Below are 20,628 nucleotides of genomic sequence, written 5' to 3' on the forward strand. Positions count from 1 at the left end.
CAGATGGTTATATTAAAACATCTATGGACTTAATTTTTTTTTTTTAAAGTAAAGACTGCTAGAAAAGTCATTCTGTGAAAACCAGTTTGTCAGCTCTTATCAGCTTAACTTATTTGTTTCAGACCTAAAGAAACTGAGTTCCAGAGAAAAAGAAAGACCCACAAAGGCATGGTACACGGGCCATTGGAAGACGTGCTGAGTAGGAGCAGGGGCCTGAGAGAGGGTGTTTAGGTTCTTCTCTGATTTCGTTGTCCAGCTCAGTCACTTCTGGGCTCATTACTACTAATTTTTCTAGCTCTATGCATCTGTTGAACAAGGAGTCTGGACAACATGGCTTTAGGATTTTCTCGTGGCTCTCAGCCCTGTGCTGTATCAGAAGCCTCCTAAGGAAAACAGACTTCAGCATTTTATAATTATAAGCCCAACATGTGTAGACACAGAGGTACACCCCCATACATTCATATGAAAGCTAAACTTGTTTGGGGGTTTTTTTGTTGTTGTTTATTTGCTTTTTGTAATTATTTGTCAAAGTTGGATACTTACATTGTGGTCGATGTGTTGAAATAATTTTAATGGGTCATTAATGACTACGAAGGAAGAGAATTTTTAATAGGACTGTGTTGGTTTGTTGAGGTTGTGCACTGCACAATTCTAGGGGTTGCAGACGTGAACTCCACACTCCATGTGTGGCACTAGAGGACATACCAGCCTGGCACTGCATGCCCGGAAACATCCGAGGAGCCCTGGTACGGGAATTCCGAGACACCACAGCTTCCAACGGGCTAAAACTCCACTGGGCACATCATCAAGGTTCCTTGTAAATGAACGATGGCTTCTAAAGAGAGAGAGAGAATCAGAGAATTCTGGGGGAAAAAAAATGGAAAATGGTTACAGCTTCAAGAGAGTGAAGGGTTTATTGCAACTGGTGGACACAGCTTCGAGTGAAGAGAGCAGTTGTCATTTTCAGAAAAGGAGCATTTGGACTAAACACCCTGAAAAATTATGACAGCAAGAATTATGAGATTGGGGAAATACAGAATAAAGGAAGTGGTGGAAACGCCATCCCTGGAGCTGCTTGAAAGTCAACGGGATAAAGAACTAGAAAATCTGTTCTAGGAAAGACCCCTCCACTGGTTCCCCTGAGTCTGAGGGATGATATAATGGCTCTCCTCCAGCTCTAATTACTGAGACGCTTAGAATTTATGTATTTTCCAGAGTCTTATAATGTTGCCGTTAGACCGGCACTGCTCCCCCTCCAAAAAGGGGAAAAAACAAACTCCAAACAAACCCAAACTAGTGGCTCCAAGGAGCATAAAGATTTCCCCAAATGGAAACGGTGCATCATACAATTCTCCAGTGTGAATGTCATCGTTCCCTGATGACAGTCTACCAAGAGGACAGACATCATCCTTGTTTTACTTCATTTATCTGGTTTTCTCTTTCTGGTTTGTGTTAGTTTTAGGGGAGAAAAAGAATGGGACTGCAAATCTCACAGCACTGGCTGAAAAAGATGCGCATTGTTTTTCTCCTTCTGCCCACTGATGTTTCACCAAGAAGCTGGGGGGAGGGGTGGTCTCTTAGTCACGAGACAGTGGGAGGAGGATTAGCACACAACCAGCAGCAATGGAGACCTGCACATCTCCCATCTGAATGCAGGGCATGTGGGTTTCTCTGAGGCTCAAGAAAGGAAGAAATGGCTGGGTCCTCTCAGTAACGTGGGCTTAAGGAGTACGTGAGAATGAATATTGATCGTGGCGTGTGGAGGCTTTGACGACTGTTTTCCATCTTTTTTCACACTCATCGTGGTGTTACCTATCTCCAGTTATGGACTGAGAGACGACAGAAATCTCAGCCCGTCCGTGAAGACCTAGGGAATGGGGAGGTTCTGTCTTTATGACGCACGAAGTCTAAGAAATGCCACTGTGGCCAGATGCCATCTCCACAGTCCAGAGGTCTCTCTCTGCGGCAGCAGCTCCAAGGGTGGCACAATCCAGAATCTTGTCTAGAATACAAAGAGGTAACAGACACTTTCATGAAATCTGGATGCAACACTAACTGTAACCTGTCTTCTTGAGGAAAAAAAAAAATGCGGGTTGGGGTGGGTACCTGGTCTACCATTCACCCAGTCGTGTCTGTGTTGTAGAAAAGGGTCACATTCCAGAGACCCTTCGTTGGTTACCAACCATGGAAAATTTTGGCTACATATTATAAAAACTATAATTAGAAACCCACACTTCATAAATTTTCACAAGTGTTCTGTGTGCATGGTAATTTATAAATTCTTGGGGTTTTTTGTTTCTAGTAAATATTCTTTTAGAGATTTCCAACTTTGTTTTGAAATGAAGGAGAACCCTCATTCTTGCGGATGAGGGCCGCGGAGCGCCCCTAGTGGTCAGAAATTCCATAATGAAAGCGCCAGGTACTGCTCCCAGCTCCAGGGCCAGTGACTCTAAAACGAATGGCTGCGGGTGGAGGGTGAATTGAAGGACCAAACTCAGTGCAGTTATGTCTGTTGATATTTTACTGCAAACACCTCTCCGTTATTGCTTCATTTAGAATCTGAGCTGGTACCACATCAGAAACTTTCACCTATATCTTGTCCTTTAAAATGGAAAAAAAAACCAAACACCATCACAAAACACTGGTATTTAACTGGGATTTTCAAAACTGGATGATTTTAAACTCAGTGTTGCCTAATCCTCAGCCCTCTCTGCCCTCCCCACTCCTGCACCCCTTCAGAAGCGTCTGGATCGCGTTTTCCCTCGGGATAATTTCTCCAGGCAACCTCCAGTCCTTACTCCACTGCCTCCGTCAATAAGCATGTTGCTTTGCTTCTAGTCTAGGGCCAAAGCCCGTATGTTAAAGTGATGGTGTCACAAAACGCCTGGTGATGTCATAAAGCACTGGGAGATCCTGGCAAAAGCAGCAATTCTCATTTTTACATCCCCGGGAAATTACTGGTACCCAGAGGGCCACCCCATCTTCTGTACATGCACCGGTTGTTGTAGAGTGAGGGCCTCGCTCACTTGGGGCATTTACATGTTTGGTAAATGTCTATAAAAGGCTGTGTAGAGAATCTAGATTTAAAGAGCCGAAGTTATTAAAATAGGGTGGGGTGAGCGAAAACATGCCAGTAAAAACAGACAATGTGGCTTTTTAATCCTTTCTGCAGGAATTCAGGCAAAGGGGGAATAAAATAATTCTATGGGGTCACTTGTAATTCAGCTTAAACTAAACTCAGGAAACTGAATAATATTTCTCAGAAGGCTGATTTATGTACTTAACACAACTCAGTCCCAGGTGGCACAGGAAGTAATGCAACTTCGAATGGTGCCCTAGCCTGCGTGCGCAAACGGGCTGCCTAAATCCACGTCTAACTTTTCTTTAAAGCATTTCGGAGTCAGTTCTCCTGGGACTTGAAGCCCTCGGTTCTCTCTTTGCAGGGCCAACTGCAATAAGAGAAGTCCGGGTACCTAGGTAGACGCCACATGATGAACAAATTGTGGTCCAAAGTTTATCTGTGACTCATTTCATTGGAAACTTGAACACATTTTCTTTAAAGAAACAGATAGACACAGGCTGGCTCCCTGGCTCTCATAACCTTCCGAAGTCTAAACCAAACATGGGTCAGATCCCCTCTGCTACATAAAAACTAGAGAAAAGTCACATGATCACCCAAATCTGGGGCTGGGGGGATCGGGGACGGAATCCGATTTAACAAAATTCTTTTCTTTTTCATTCATTCTTTCTGTTCTCCCTCCATTTGGCCCTTAATTAAAAGAGGATAAGAGATAAGTGGACATTTGGTGAACATCCCGATTGAGGTATTTCAACATTTTCAAGGACTTGAGAGATGAAGAGCGCAGTTTATTTCCTCTAAATAATTCTGCATCACAATGCATAATTTCTCTTTGCTGACGGAGCAAATAGCAAGCAAATGGCACAGCAGAGAGAGGAAAAGGAAATCTCCGACTTCGGTGGGAAGGAGGCCCTTTCAGGGTAGCTATTGTTGTTGCTAAGTCAGGATATCTTGGCACTGAGTGTTTTAAAGTCAGATTTACTTGGAACCATCGAGCTTCATTTTACATCTTGGTTCCAAAGACCTCACTCACCCAGCTCTCTATTAGGCATGCTAATAAAACGTAAAATAAAAACATCTCTGGCAACCTGTGGCTCTTTCCTCTCAAAGTGCCCTGGAGTGGTGGCACAGAGTGGAACTAACACATCCCAAATGTAGGTAGTCAGAGGGAGGAGGAAGAGAAACAAAGGGCCTGGATACTTCACATAGTGGATAAGAAGACCTTGATAACCAAGTCCACTTGGTTGGGGATTTTCCTGTTTCCTTCTGGAAGGAGGCAAGGAACTGAATGAAGCGCTTATCTAAGAAGTGTCAGAGCCCTTTAGCGATGTTATTACAAGGATGTTGGTAAAGTGAAGATTTTGGCAGGTACAGATGGGATCATGTTTGCTGTGAACGAGTTTCCTTGCTACATGTTAATCGGTACTTTTCTAGTATCAGGCTCTTAAGGAGTTCTGATAAAGCCCTATCAGAAACTCTCCATTCACACTTTCCTTCGCATACATTATAAGGAATTCCACATCCCCACTGGGACACGGATGGATCTAAATGATTCCAGTTGAATGTCTGGGAGAAATCACTAAAGCAGGAATCATAGCAGGAGAAAGTCTGGCTAAGAAAGAAACTTTGGAACATTCCACGTGGGGCTACGGGATGGGGTGATGGATGGTTTCTAACAGGTTACACCCAACTTCAAGTAAGAAATCATTTGAAAGAGCCTCAGCTGGGCTTCACAGGCCCCGAATGAGAGAGAATGATGGAGTCAGAAATATATCCACATGAAAAAAAGTTTAATTCAGAGGGAGAGGACTCTAAGAGGGTCTAGATAAAGCAGTTTGGTGTTTCAGAAGAAAACATACCATTTCCAGGAGGTCTTAAATCTTGGCCCACTGAGAAAATGTGAAAAATCTCCTCTTTCCTCATTTAAGCCAGAGCAATCTTCTAGTATATAAATAATTTAAACTCAAAAGATAAAAAGAAAACCCTTACATCAGAGTTACTAAAACGGTAATAGATAAGAAGCCATTTTCTTCCCCATAATAATAAAACTGGGGTAGCAGGTCCCAGCATCTGGAAAGCATGTCACAGTGTCAGCACCAGGGCGGTCGCAGATGAAGTCAGATTTTTAAAGTATGCAGGTCAAGGGCAGAGCACAGAGCACATGGTCAAGAACAAATGTAAAGGACATGAAATTGGGGAAGTACAGAATCAGGAGGGTGGCCCAGAGGGAGGGAGACGTTATTGGAAAATGTGACAGCTGGGAATTAGTGATGAACACATAACAGAGGACAAGGGAAAGGAAGAGAATAGCACTGAGGGTGGGTGGCAGGCAGGAGATGACCTATTCTGTCCCCACGGAGTTCGTTCTTCTCTAGTAAAGATGATTGTCTTCAAACTAGAAAGAATAAAACAAACCTGGTGAAGAAGAAACTGATGCCTCAAATAGGTGAGCTACTCCAAGAGCCTTCTCACTTTTAAACTACATCGAAAGCTTTGGGTCCAGATACATCCTATCCCAAGATATTGAGAGAACTTTACAGATGGGACTTCTTTAAAAATTATTTCTATTCTGGAATAATTATAGGTTCATAGGAAGGCACCAAGAAATGCACAGAGAGGGCTTGGGCACAACTTAGTCTCCTCTAATGTTTGCAGATGGGAATTTAAAACCACTGACCACATTTCTGAGAATTAAATGGAGAATGAGAATGGTACCAGAAGACTGACAGGTGGACAAATAATTTTAGAATTGTCAAAAGTGGCAGGAAGGTAATTTCTGACCTCTGTCATTTGGTGAGCTTGTAATGGATCTCTTGTGAAATTCTAGGAATGCTTGATTAATGTTTTGAGTATATGCAAAGCAGCGACTATAGGAATAACACTAAGAGCAAGATGGGCAATTTCTTTTTTCTTCTTCTTCTTTTTTTTTTTTTTTTGGAGAGAACTTCTTGACTGACAAACCAAGAGACTTTTTGCCTTCCATGTATCTATTTTCTCCCCAGCTATTTGAAAAGTTCTTCCATTGTATGTCTGTTGACAAATTGGTTTTAACTGTAGTGCAGAAAGAGGAGCCCATCGCTGGTACTGAGAGATCAATGAATCAGCATCGAAGTGGAAGGTGTTTCTGATGGCGTGTCACAGGGCTTTGGCATGAGCTTGGAGGACTGAATAAAAACTCAAAAATGACTTCAGCTGTTGGAAGAATAGGGGGAAACCACCAAAGTGAATTTTGATAATTTTTAAAGAATCATGCTTTAAAAATACAGGATGTGAGAAACATGTTTTAATAGCAACACTTCGGAAAAGACTTTGAAGTTCTAGTTGGCGTGCCAGTAGGAATGACAGGTGGGAGAAACCAGAGTAATTTTAAGACATTATGCGTCTAACACAAAAGATGATAGAGTCACATTATACTTTCCACGGTCAAAACCTACTTGGAATATTGTGGTTATCTGTAGGTCCCAATTTTAAATAGGACATTGACAAGTCATTACTCATTCAAGTAATGAAGAAGCTGAGTTTGCCATAGCTGTCTTCATAGATGGGGAGGGATAGCATGTGGAAGAGGATTAAATTAATTTTCCATTGCCCAAGGTATGGAAACAGTGTCAAGATATGGAAGACGCAGTAAGTAAATTTAAATTAATATAACAAAAATATTTTACTAATCAAGAACAGGGGTTTTAGTAGGTCAGTCAATTTGAGCATTTGAAGCCTAAGGGGGAGATCTTAAAGGAAGATACAAGTTTGGGAATCAACAGCCTGTTGAATGAGAATGAGATAATTGGAGAGAGAGACAGAGCAGGCATTCATTTCCTGGGATTCTTTGCATGGTAGAGTGTTCTCTCCATGACTTCATGGAAGTCAAATTTTGTTTGTACATGCACCTCTCTGGATAGATTGGTCTGTAAGAGTTCACAGATTCCAAAAGATCTCACAACCTTAAAATTCAAACTTTGAGTTCACAGACTCCCAAAGATCTCTCACAACCTTAAAATTCAAACTTTCCTTGTATATGATCAGAAAGTAATTTTGACTATTAAGAGGACATCTGAGGTACACAAGTTTTTAGGGTGTAGGTAGAGGAATGAAAAGAAACAGACACAGCGATCTAAGGACAATTGGGCAGGACACAGTGACAGAATTCAGTGGAAGGAAATTTGAACTGGAGGAGTCAGCAGCAGTTCACATGCTATGGAAAGGTCTCACACAACAAAAATGATAATCTGTCCCAGAGAAGTGCGACATACATATTGAGCAAGGTAAATGATGTGCAAAGCAACAATACAAGAGCTGTCAGAAAGCCAAGTGCAGACTAATTTAAAATAAATGGTGCAGAAAAGGGCTGTGAGGTCAAAGGAAGGGAAATGCAAGTGGAGAAAGCTAGAGGTTTAAGGAAACCCTTGTGGAGATGACAAGACCTAAGCTAGATCTGAGGGTCAAGACACTCTTTTATTCCAACCAAAGGCAACCTTATAGTTTTTTAAGCTTTCTTTTCATTATGTCTACTGGGCAAAAACATGTCCTTCACATAAGAGGTACCTAACGTGTTTGAAGATAACTATACAGTCACCCTTTGACCTTCTTGCCTCTAGCTTCAAGAGTTCTCAATCCTTAGGGAGGAGATTGTCTCAAGTGAAGAGCCCCAGGAAACCTGACTAGGAGTCAGGATTTGACATGAGGGGAAATAAAGAGCCTCTGCCAGGTTCTGAATAAGCATGTATCATGACCAAAACCAAAAATCTAAGGAAGAACATTTTGAGTCACAATACTGTAATGTGAAAAGATTGGGAAAAGGCCAAGTTCAAGTCTCTTATGACCCATCTTGGGGCAGAGCAGTGGAAATGGGAAGTGGGAGATGGGCCAGATAAGCACTGGAGAGGAAGGACTGCAAAGTTTGGTAATGTGCTTGGTAATGGATGAGATATCAGAGATTGAACTCTCCTTGACTTCATAATGTGCTTAGCAGCCCCAGTCCTCAGACAGGTGCAACTTGGAGGGAAAAAAAAAAGTAGCATTCAATTGTTACATCTTTTTATTACTTGAGAAGCACAGATGTGTGATGGCTGAGGACGGAAACAGGAAAACCAAGGGCCCACACATGATGGACTACAGAGCAAGGAAGACCAAATGTACATCTTGACTAGATTTTGTGTTCTGGTTACTGAAATGAAAGAGGACATGTCCAAACAGACTGGAGTGACTGTTATGGAGTTAGATTCTGGAGGTCCTCTAAGGATGAGCTTGTAGGCTGAGCAGAGGAAGCCCAAGGTATAGTATGGAATCCCCCTGTCCATCCTCTGTACGGGGAGGGGAGTATAGGGAAGAGGGAGCCAGAGAAAGTTCTGTCCGGCCGGGAAGGAACTGATTACCTGGGGCAGGTAACTTACATGAAATTGAGATTTGTTGAGCCTCTACTAGCTGTCAGGCACTTTAGATGCATTTTGTTGTTTAAAACTTATAATAACCTGACAAGGAAGAGTGAGACATGAGGGAAGTACAATGAGGGTCACGTGAGCACCCTGTTGACTGTCTTCATTGCCAACAGTTTCTGGAAAGGCTCCTTTCCGGAGAGAAATAAGCAGCCTCCCTGTACGAGAAGTGCGTGCCTTCTCTGAGACAAGGAGATTGCTCAAGATAAAGAATAGTGAAACTACAGCAGAAGCGCTAGTCTCAGAATATAATTTATACAAAAAAAGGGAGTGTTAAGATAACGCATTACAATCAAAGAATATTTGATCACAGAGAGGTTAGGACCAAGAGCTCCTGTAGGCTCCCCCCTCTACAGAAATGAATGATCACTGCTGTCAGATCTCCTTATACAAGCTACTCAGGTCCAGGCAGAAGGAGGGCTGAGGTGGTGACTTGCTCTAGATCCCTTGATCCTGTGGGTCTTCGCCAGAGTTTGTGAACCACGAGGACCAGTGAGCACACCTGTCACTCTGACTTGTACATCTTTCAGGAATGTTGGATCGATTCCCACTGTAAATGCACGAGTCATCAACTTGCATGTACCAATCTACCTGGCCCCCGTTTTGTTGACCCTTCCCATCGCAGGTGAGGAGATAGATGCATCTATAGCCCCGGCTTCCCGAGGGCCAGGTGGGAGATTCAGATGATGGCAGGGACTGGGTAAGCCACCTTTGCTCAGAAACGTAGCCCTTGAAAGGAAAGAGGTTGCTTGCTTCCAGAGCTTGCTGGAAAATAAATGTAGCTGAATCCTTTCATGCTGGGTGGATTTAGCTGCATTCCCCCAGGGGACTAGTATTTCTTCTCAGGGTTCTTTTCTTGAAATCCTTGTGAATGTCTGAGGAGAGGTCCCTATAGAGAAAACTACCTTGGTCACAGGCACAACAGCCACTGAGTTATGTTGCAGTTTCTAGCGTGAATGCTATGTTAATGCAGTATCATGGGTGACCGTGAAAAAGCACCCCAGTCAAGAGGTTCAAATTTATGACTTCAGCAACAGTCTGAACGTCACACTGGTATGCTCAGGGTTTTATGTTTTTGCGCTACCAGGGAAATTTATGCCCCGATGTGCATTGTGAGTGAGTTACAGCTACTCTGGGAACCTTAATTTTGCATTTCCTGACTTCTGTGTGTTCAAAGGAACGAGCTTTCAAAAATGACCTACAGAAAAAACACAGCAAATTGGCCAATGCTGTGCAATTCCCCTGCCTGGGACTGAGTGGGAGACACCTCCATGACTGGGGCATCTTTGAGTCTGTGGGTCTGCAGGTCACAGAGGCAGAGGGAGGTGGTCAAGGTGGGGGTGGGGATGTGTGCAGCCTCAGGTGGGTGCCCAATCCAGGTGACAAGTGTGAGGTAATGGAACAGAACAGGAACAGGGGTTAACTGTTGCTGTTATGAGAGCTGTCATCGACTGAGCACTTAACTTGGTGCCAGGAATTGGTCGAAGTATTTCCCTTGCATTTTTCATGTGAACTTTATCCCAACCCTTTGAGGTAGGTTTTAGCATCCCAACTATGCACACCAGGATGCTGAGTGAAGCAGAAAATGCATTCATTGCCCAAGGTCACCTGAGCAGCAGAGCCAGAAGGCAGATCTAACTCTGTTGACCCCAATGTCCATGTCCTACCCTGGGCTGCCGCTCCAGCCAGCAAGTCCTGAGAGGTGATTCCGGCTCAGGCCCTGCTAGCTGTGTAGTCTTGATGAGAACTTTAAGCTCGGTTTCCTCTGTGTGGAGACAGGGATAATACATAACGCGCAGACTACTGTTGGCTTAAGGAGGGGATCAAGTTTATGTGTGACTTTGCTGTTAGTGGTCTTCCCTGTCGAGAGCTTCCAGATCATGGTGCTGGCCTCACCAAAGGGAAATGGCCAAGTCAGAAAAGTCTATCTATTTTTATCCTTGGTTATAAGCTACATGAGGGCCAGAACTTGGCCTGTTTTGTGCATTATCCACATTCAGCGTCTAGGGGAGGGCTTGGCACATGCACTCAGTCGTATTTTTCGATTTAACCTCCAGTTGTATCCCCTCTCTGCCCCTCCTGCCATCCTGGGCACAGCTGTGTGCTCTGCCCTTTGGACACTGTCTTCTTTCAGAAATTGCCTGTCTTGCCCAATTGCCGCAGTGTCTTACTTTCCGCCTGGAAACTGACATAATACGCCACAAATAATCCTGTGTGTTTCTACTCTCGGGAGTTTGCAAAGCAATAGGGGTTTTTTGCATCCTGTATTTAAACCCACAGTGATTCCAGTGGTGGAAATCTTGACGCCATGACAGGCTTTGGGAGTGGGGGTAGAGTTCAGAGCTCACCATTTGACACCCCCTAAAATTATACGAGGCCTCCATCCACCCTGTCCAACAGCAACTGGGCCCAAACTACCAAATCAGACATTGCGACCTGCAGGAGACTGAGCTACTCCCACAAGTGGAGGTTTTTAAGAAGCACTGAAGTTTGTCTATCTGAGCACCTTTGTGATTATTTTAGTTATTTCCTCTGCCCCATGAAGGTTTTTTCTTTTTTAACGTGCATTACCCTTCTAAAAGAGCTCTTCAGGTTTTTGACTTGAGTCTTGTGTTTCTAAGCCCCACAGCCAGCAAACAGCCTCAACGCCCTACTAACTGTGTGTGAATTACCATTCACTGAGTTTGGGGCTCGGGGCTGCCCTGTCAGCTCTCTGCTGGAGCAAGTGACCCCGGAATCCTTATCCTTACAGCCAGGGGTAGAATGTACTCTTTCTAAAATGATTCCTTGGCGTTTCCGTGAATGACCCACTGCCTCTGGCTCTCGAGATCTTACTGTGTGCTATGAGTCCTATTAAGGTAAACCTCCTCCAAGACAATGTTCCTGCTCCTGATTCCTCCTCGACTCCCTCACCCCTCCCCTTCCCAATTCCCTAAGCATCCTCGCTCAGTTCTTCTCTGACATTAAAACAGGCACGTTTCTGAAACTGGCAAATAGGTGGCTTGTGACGATGAAAGCAAGACCTTGGGATTTGAATCACAATCTCACCACATAATATCGGTCTCAGGTCTCTTAGACCCAGTTTCTCATGCCCTGAATTAGATAACAGAACTGTCTCTGTAGCAAGGAGCCTATCACTGGTAAGCACCCACTGAAAGTTTACCATCCCTAAGGGAAAAAGAAACATCCTGCAGCTTTCCTGGAAGAAGTATTCTACTGATAGGAAAAGAAAAATTAAAAAACTATCAGCCAGATTTTTTTTTTTGAGGATGGAGGGGAAGAGAATGCAGAAAGAAATACTGTCCTAACTGGGGGACTCACTGTGCTTAGTAATTTGATGTTCTTTACAATCAACGGAGTAAAAACAAATTACTCTGGTTTTGTACCTTGTGTGTGTTTCGCTTGAGCTTAAAATTCTCTTTTTGTCTCAGAAGCAGTGAATTCATTCATCCCTTTAATAAAAATTCAGAAAGTGCCGATTCCAAGCCCGCTACTCTGTAAAGCCCTGGCTCACACAGCGCCCCTTGCAGGCAAAACAGAAAATCACATGAATGATTATAATGCACTTTGACAAATGCCACCACCGCGCCTCCTCCGAGAGTTCATTCCTGTGGCCTCCTGATCCCTTTGCGGGAAACGGAGCATTTAGGGGCGATGTTCTGAGGGGAGCTTCCCCTGGCTCTTCTCCGTGGCAGAGGGGACATTTCTTGTGAAGTGGCTCTTATTATGGGAAGACAAAGGTCTCCAGAAAGCGGCTTGCGGAAGCCTCGGGCAGTCGTAGGGGAGGGAGGTCAGTTAGGATTATTGTTCTGTTGTAATTAATTAAAGAACCTTCCTAAGATTCTCGAAAGCCAGCGAGACGGGTGCCATGGATATGAGGCAAGTTTGCTGGGCTCTGGTTTTTGTTTTCCCTACACATATGGAGAGAGGCAACAGGGGCGATGGACTCTGTGATGCCAAATAGTGTGTGACATCAAACCAAGGGCTTCTGTGTAACAGCCGTGTTCTGGTCTGTACAACAGGTCTCGACCAGTGTTGTTTACTGGCTGGTTGGTTGATCGGTTCGGTAGCTGGCAGACCCCTTTGCAACCTAAGATTCCGCAACTACACTTTTAAAATTTATTTATGTATTTATTGATTTTTTAACTATAGTTTAGTTGATTTACAAGGTTGTGTTGGATGCAGCAAAGTGATTCTGTTGTACATATATATGTGTGTGTGGGGGTGTGTATATATATATATATATTCTTTTTCATTATAGGTTATTACAAGCTATTGAATATAGTTCTCTGTGCTATACTGTAGGACCTTGTTGTTTATCTATTGTATATATAATAATGTGTGTCTGTTAATGCCAAACTCCTAATTCATCCTTAGCCCCTCCATTCCCCTTTGGTAACCATAGTTTGCTTTCTATGTCTATGAGTCTATTTCTGGGTTATAAATAAATTCATTTGTATCATTTTTTTTTAAGATTCTCCATCTAAGTGATATCATATGATATTTGGCTTTCTCTGTCTGATTTACTTCATTTAGTATGATAACCTCTAGATCCATCCATGTTGCTGCAAATGGCATTATTCATTCTTTTTTATGGCTGAGTAATATTCCACTGTGTATACATACCACAACCTCTTTACCCAGTCATCTGTTGATAGACATTTAGGCTGCTTCCGTGTCTTGGCTATTGTATATAGGGCTGCTATGAACATTGGAGTGCATGTGATCTGGATAAAATCCTAATTCAAAAAGATCCACACACCTACACTTGTACACACATCTTTTCAAGGTGTCCATGTTCCTCAGCTGAATGCAGTCAACATTCAGCAGGTGCCGTGAAGACAAGACAACGTGGTAGGTACATCAGAATTTGAATGGTGACTGGAAAATAGTGGGCTACTACGCTACTTCTGCTACTATGATGACTAGTACAATCCATCAGTAGTATCAGTGCTTGTAAATTTTTAGTGTGACACACATTGTGACACAGGCCTCTGGGAAAGTTCCTATGAGTGCAGGGAAGGAAAGAAAAGAGTAGGAAAGGAGCCATAACAAAGACTGAAGTCCCCCCATTCCCCATGCTGCGTAGCACATTAATGCTGAGGGCCGTCAGGTCCTGGCTGGATGACCCAGGGTGGTTCCAGCAGCTCACATCTGTTCTAGAGTCTGGTCCTCTTCTGCTTTGCCCCGGCTTGCATGGCCGCCCCTCGCCCCATCAGAGTTGCTAGCTGTCACTCTCCACTCTGACTCAGCCAGCAGGCATCCGGAAAATCAACACAGGGAAATTCACAGCCAAGCATCACAACTTTGTGTATTGCCTTTGCCTGGCTCTCTGTGGCATAAGGTTCCTTCCAATAAAGTTGTGGGTCTTTCTTAGCATCCCCTCCCACCTTAGCCCCCCTCAACTCCATAACAAATCACGCCGTGTGCAGTGCAATTTGGCTTGGAATTTGAACTTTGACTTTTACCCAAGAAATTATGTATTTCTAAATATTGGCTGTCGGTTCTGCTATTTGAGTCTAGATGTTATGTTCATATATTTCCTGTCTATTCAGATGACTGGTAACTTGGATTGATTAAGCATTTTTTCAGCTTGTTTTATTTTATATAAACTCTAACCTCCTTCTCTAACCTTTGATTTATTTTTTTCAAGGAATCAGCCAATTTGTGTTTGGTTGTCTAGGAAAAAAAAGAAAGAAAGAAAGGTGTCGTGTGGCGATTAGATAGAGGCCAACTTGCTTTCCGAGAATGTAATTGTCTTTAGATACGGGAGCATGCTCACTTCCTTTCTTTGACACAAAAATTACGCCTTATCCAGACCGACTAATGAGATTAACCTCGAAAATGGACCTGCAAAATGGAGGCTTCGTTTTAAACTTTGACCTTCACCTCATTTAAAAAAAAAAAAATTCTGTGACAGTATTAGTCTAGGGAAAAACAAAAAAGGTAGTGAAAAAGAACAATTGAATAATATTCATTAAATGTAGAATTCAGGCCAAAAATACAGAAAAGAAAAAGAGGGAGAGAAATGCTAGCCAAGGGAAAATAAAAGCAGTTTGCAGTCAGTGGTGGCTTCCAGGTGCCAAGCAAAGGTCCGTGGTGGCCTTTGACGGGGTGTCTTCCAGGAACCCTGGCAATGAGCAAACAACAGACAATGTCTGACCACTGGCTTTTGCCACGGTCTCTGGCCCCAGCGGTGCGCAGGAAGTGTGGATGCTGAAAGTACGCCGTTCTTGTAGGACAGAGGCCAGAAGCTAAACGGAAGGTGAACGAGAAAAGTAAATTTTGCTCTTATTCTGGTCCCAGGTGCTTAATTTTTGTTTAATCCTCTGCTCCCCAGGTATCACAGAACCTTCTTCAATTCTAGATTCTGTCACATGGAGGCATGCATCACCTCTTTTTTTTCTCCCTGTAGAAATTTAATAGGTATCTATGCTCCTGGCCAAGGTGAGGTCCTGTAATAATTATTCTCATCTTTACAACATCGGGAAATGTTTCCTTCAAAGACTTGGTAATATCCTTCATGAGACTTCTACCTAAAATGAATTTATGTGCAGGTACCTAAGTGATGGGCATGACTGTCCAGAGAAATGGGACTCAAATCCAAATGAGACTCAAAACATTCTTACACCCTCTCAATGCTCATTTAACAAACATCCACTGAGCAGACACTTAGCCCCATATGCTTAGTCCTTTTCTACGCAAAGGGAATAAAAAGTAGTCCAAACTTTGTGCAAGATACCACAGACATAAATATTCATACACAGTTTATAAATTCAACACTGTTATCAATTTCATAATCATCATCATCAGAAGTCACATTTCTTTTTTTAATTCTTTTTTTTCTCATCACCTCTTAATATTCTATACACTGTGCCTTGTTTATTTCATTGATTTTTTTGTCCCCCTCCACTAGAATCTAAGCTCAGTGAGGGTAGGCATGTTTTGTCTATTTGTCTATTTTATTTACTACTCTTTCCCCAGTCCCTCAGCTAGCAGATAGTGTGTGCTCCCTACATGTTTACTGAGTGAGCCTGCATGCCTTCATGGTTTCCCAAACAAAACTGTGCTCCCCCCAACCTCCAACAGAATACCGAGATACCCAGTTGCCGTTACCTTTGCTAGAATCATGAGCTTTGAGCCGACAGTCATCTTTTTTCCCCATTCCTCCATATCCTGGGTCAAAAAGATAACTGGTTTGACTGTAATAGTTTCTCTCCCATCTTTGCCTTAAAGGGCATCATTATCTTTGCTCAGCCTCTCTCTTCCGAGCTCGCTTCCACAAGGCATATTGCCCCAAGTTACTCTTCCTAATGTGAACTCAGATCTCATCACTTTCCCGCTTAAAAACCATCTGTTTCCTCAGCGCCTACAGAATGAAAGGAGAACCTCTTAGTCTTTCATTCAAGGTCCTCCCCAGTTTAGTCAGACTTGTTCTCTTATTTCTTACTATTTCCTTTTGTGTATCCTACCTCCTAGAAGTTAAGAAATACTACCGAGGACTGAAATAAATGTGTGTCCTGAAGCAGACTGAAAGCTTCCAGATTTCTGTCTTTGCTTTGTCCACGGCATTGCCTCTGTTTGAAGGTCTACACCAATATTTCCTGTGTCCAAACTCAACCAGTGATTCAAAGTTCAGCGCAATGGCTAATTTCTGTATGAGATCCTTTCCCCCCCATTTTGAAGTTTTCTCTCTGACTGTCGATGACTACAGCAGTTTTATCTATCATTGTTGAGCTGGGACTTAACACCAGTCACCTAGTATTATAGTTATTTGCACACATGTATCACATTCTTGCACATACTGATATTTTTCCTGAAGGAACGATTCAAGTTCAGCATTACATCCCCTTGCAAAACACACTGTTGACTCGATGAATATTAACAGAATAAATATTTTACTTTCCCTAGCTCCATGAGGCAGTCGTCTAACACTGTAATTTTCATTGCAAATAAATACAATGCTTACTAACACACTCATTTACATCTATGTTTTTTCTTCAGTTTATTTTTCAATATTAGCGGATATTTATATTTATCATGGTGAGGTTCTAATCTGACATTGATCTCCATATAATCTTGTGTATTTCCAGAGGCTGAAAATAAAAGCAATCAAAAGATCTGGAAGGCTACAGGCTCTCTTCTTAATCATGTCTCCTGGCAGTGAGAGTTGCAATATGTTGCCACCTTTTAATTAAATCTGTACTCTGGTGAATTAGCCAAGAGGGAGATTTTTCCAAAAAAAAAAAATGAACCAAGAAGGATGAGGAGGATAATAAGTCTAGAAAACCACTTGGGTAATCAGCACCTTGGCTGGGGCAACACCGAGGCCATTCCGTTCTCCCAGTGGCTGTGAGAACACTGCAGGGAGTCAGAGAGGCCAAGAAAGAAACTACCAATTTTGGCTGGAAAATTACCACTAAAATAATACATCACTTCATAACATATCTCTGAATACTGAACCGAAAGGAAGAGTCAGTTATGAGCTTGATCAGGGTGGGAGTATCAGATAACATAAAATTTCAGAGGCCAACGAGATTCTAGAATATTCCCAGCCATTGCTGCTTCACAGATCTCTCTGATACTCCGTTGACAGCTCTGGACCTTCTCTCTGGAAAAATATGCATGCACGCAAAATTAGCCTGAGGCTGAGACCTGTTAGTTTAGGACACATTGCCTCCTGACAGGCAAGGAAAACGCACCTCAGGAGAAGTGGGCAATTTGATCAAGATGCTATAGGAAGTTTGTGACGAAGACGTGGGATCACTAGAGAGTGCCTCCAGGACTCAAACCTCAATCTTGGGTTTTATCCAACCCATTCTCTCTTGTGTGCAGCGTCCAACAAATTAAGTAATTAATTTTGTTTGAATAAAATTCATTTATCATTTTGCTCTCGAGGAAGGAAACCGAAATAAAAATCTATGGTCTTTTGCGTCAGGCACTGTCAGGTCCTTCCACATACACTGCTTTACTACTCCAACAATCACAGATAATATTATTCTTATTTTACACTGAGGAAATGAAGACTGAGAGAGTTTAAGTGACTTTCCCAAATTTACACGGATATAAAATAGGGCTCAGAGATGAATGCACAGCTCCCACCTCAGTTTTACTATTCTTTCTGCTATGCCTCCTCCCTTCCGTTATGCTGAGCTAAGTCTCTGGGAAAGCTTTCTTTCTTTTTGAATCTGGCAAATGAAATAAGGCTTATATTGATACTACTGTTCAACTGTGACTACATTTAAAGAAAGGTACGTTTAAAGAAACAAAAACTTTGGGTAGAAAACCTACCAACAGATATGTTTGGGAAAGTCTGGATCTGTTCTGACCTCCTTTGGCACAATTTTTCCAGTTGTTATTCCAATCAAGTTTCCTTACCTCTCCCTTCCCTGTTTAAAACATCAGCCCCAGAGCTGACCACACAGCTGGTAGACCCATTTTGGGAAGCCACCTGTTAATGTGCATCAGGAGCCTTAAAATTCTGCCTGCACTTTGTCTCAGTAATTCTCGTTCTAACAATTTATACTAAGGAAATTCTCGCATAGCAAACATCAGTTAAGTATACCAAAATATATGTCTAAAATTGTTTATTATGATATCCAAGTTATAATATGAGACAAACTAAGTACCTAGCAATAGACAAGTATGGCGTGTTCTCACAATGCAAAGTAAGTATGCAGCCACTAGAAATGACGCTGCAGACATGTATTTACTGGCACGGAAAGAGGTTCATGGCTCTCTCTTCGTATATCATTTTTTCCTCTCCTCCTCCTCCTGCTGCTGCTTTTCCTTCTTTTTGGATACTGCAGTGGTCCTTACAGCCCTTATAGGAATCCAATCGAGACAGCATCTCCACCTGAGATACTTCCCTTCTAAATCTTTCTTATTCCTCCCAGGGAGGGTGGGCAGGGCTCTGCTTTTCCTTTCCATCCTGTGGGAACTTCCCTCCCCTGGCTTGTTAGCCCGCACTGCTGATAATTAGTAAAAACCCTATGATCTAGTCCAGTCACATTAAGCTCTTAAAATGTAAAGGAGAGATTATGAAGACTAGAAACTGGTTTCCTCATTCAACAAACCTTGACTTTCAAGACAATTTCTTGGCTGTGGAATCAAAAATCATATTTTTAAAGTCAAAATCCGAATATTGCCTCTTTCTCTGTCTTGGCAGTTCTGCTTTAAAATCCTATTTTTCCCCACATCAGTGGAGATCTCTGGATGAACAGGCCACAGAGAAGAAAGTGAGAAAAGATGAGCATATTAAATATTTTTAAAATACTATCCCCATTAAATATTAACTTTATAGTTCAATTCTAAAAGGAAAAGGATCATTAGAATGAGTTTTTCCCATGCAAGAACATATTATAGCTTTTAAATGACTTTGGTCTTTTTACATTTCCAAAATGTTATCATTTTCTTCATAAACATCTTATACATTCACTATCACATTTGTTATTAGGTAGTTTATAGTGGTGGTTGCTTTCTTAGCTGTGATTTTTTTTTTCTCCCATTGTATTTTTAAATTACTGACAGCCTTCAGGAAAGCAACTGATTTTGTAGGTTGATCTTGCATATAAGCTATCTTGTTGAGATCTTTTATCCTTTCTAATCTTTTTCTTGGAGGTGAGGAGTGACTCTTCCCTTGTATGTCCTGGAGAGACGTTACTGTCCTCAAACAGTGACAATCTTATCACTCCTTTTTGAGCATTTATTCCTTTTATTTCTAGTCTGTGTGTTTTGCACTGGTTGGAAACACAAGGAAAATAAGAAAATGTTGAAGTATAGCATTGCTATACGTTACGCTCCCCTCTTTCTCTAACTTTACTGTGAATGTTTCTAACATTTCATCACTAAGATGTGTCTGTGAGATACCCATTCAGGCTATAGGACTTTCTTTAAGCTCCTTGTAAGTCAGGATTTCCATTTAAAAAAAAAAAAACAAATCAGGAATGGGTGGCACCTATCATTTAGATGATCATGCCTGTCTCCTCCTTTATATTTTGATCTAGTGAATTACGTGGATTGATTTCCCGATGTTGGAACCTTGTTATATTCTTCAGTAAATCCTACTTGGTCATGGTATGCTACTAGATTTGATTTGTAAATACTTTAGTATTTTGTATCCTAGTGTTGGTTAGTGACACTAGCCTAGGGTTGGGAACCTGTCCATCAATTTCTATGCTTTGGGACGGTTTATGTAATGTAAGAATTATCTTTTCCTGGATGTGTTGGCACAATATAATGCTAAGGGAGAAAAGCCATTCATAGACCACTGGGTATAATATGATCTGTTTTTGAAAACAGAAATACATATATGAAAAAATCTGGATAGACCAAAGATTAATCATATTTCTATGGAGCTACATTGTGGTTGTTTTTTCTTTCTTTCTTTCTTTCTTTTTGCTAAACTATAATTTTTCACTTGTCTATAATGAATGTGAATTTCGGGGGGGGGATAGGGGCATAGAATGACACATTAAAGTGCAGAAGCATTGAGAAAGCACTAGAAGACCACTCAGTCTGGTGACGTGCTCTTGGGCTCCCTAAACAAGTCTACCTTGCACTGCTGATTGGACGTTCTGTGCCAGCCATCCTGTTCTCAGGTTAACACGTCCCTGTTTCTAGAACTTGCTCTCCACGCCTGGACCCGCCTCCAGCTTTCGACCTTGCTCGTCCTAGTGTGGCATTTTCATAGACCTTCTAACCCTGCTCTCTCTGTGGACACTGTAGCCTGTTCTTTTTCCTGATTCTGAGTGTGCAGTGTCCCCTTACTCTCCCCATGGCCCCAACACTGTCGCAACCATTGTTTGTCTCTGGGTTGGGAGGTGAACTTGCTCAGATAAAGGGAACAGGATTAATGAAGAGTTTCTGCATTTCTTTCCTCAGGCTTCCCTCAAGCTACGTACCAGATGCCCACTTTGCTTCATCTGGATGTAAGAAACATGAGGATTCCACGTTGGCCACTAACCCAAATTTACTTTTATGTTCGACCTGGAAGAAAAAAAGGAATTTTTTTTTTCCAAGTGAATCAATTGTCTAGGGATGAAGTAGTTCCAGAGTTTCTATTTATGCTCTTTCCAAAGTTTTCTCTTATACTTTAGACTTAGGGGGTCTCTGTAG

At 42.2% G+C, this 20,628-nt stretch overlaps 1 protein-coding gene across 25 annotated transcripts in view; it reads right to left on the reverse strand.

Annotated features, from left to right (window-relative positions):
• The window catches only part of POFUT3 (protein O-fucosyltransferase 3), a 356,913-nt gene that overhangs the window by 8,364 nt on the left and 327,921 nt on the right, over positions 1-20,628 (reverse strand). For 21 of the 25 annotated variants that reach the window (XM_074353460.1, XM_074353452.1, XM_074353453.1 and 18 more), the window contains one exon: positions 706-2,002. The exons of 2 other annotated variants lie outside the window; for them this stretch is intronic. The gene's annotated coding sequence lies outside the window, so the exon portion shown is untranslated. Of the gene's footprint in view, positions 1-705; positions 20,500-20,628 lie in introns of all 25 variants that reach the window. 2 more of the 25 variants (XM_074353436.1, XM_074353435.1) reach the window with 2 other exon arrangements.

This window comes from Camelus bactrianus, chromosome 26 (assembly GCF_048773025.1).
Source record: "Camelus bactrianus isolate YW-2024 breed Bactrian camel chromosome 26, ASM4877302v1, whole genome shotgun sequence".
NCBI lineage: Eukaryota > Metazoa > Chordata > Mammalia > Artiodactyla > Camelidae > Camelus > Camelus bactrianus.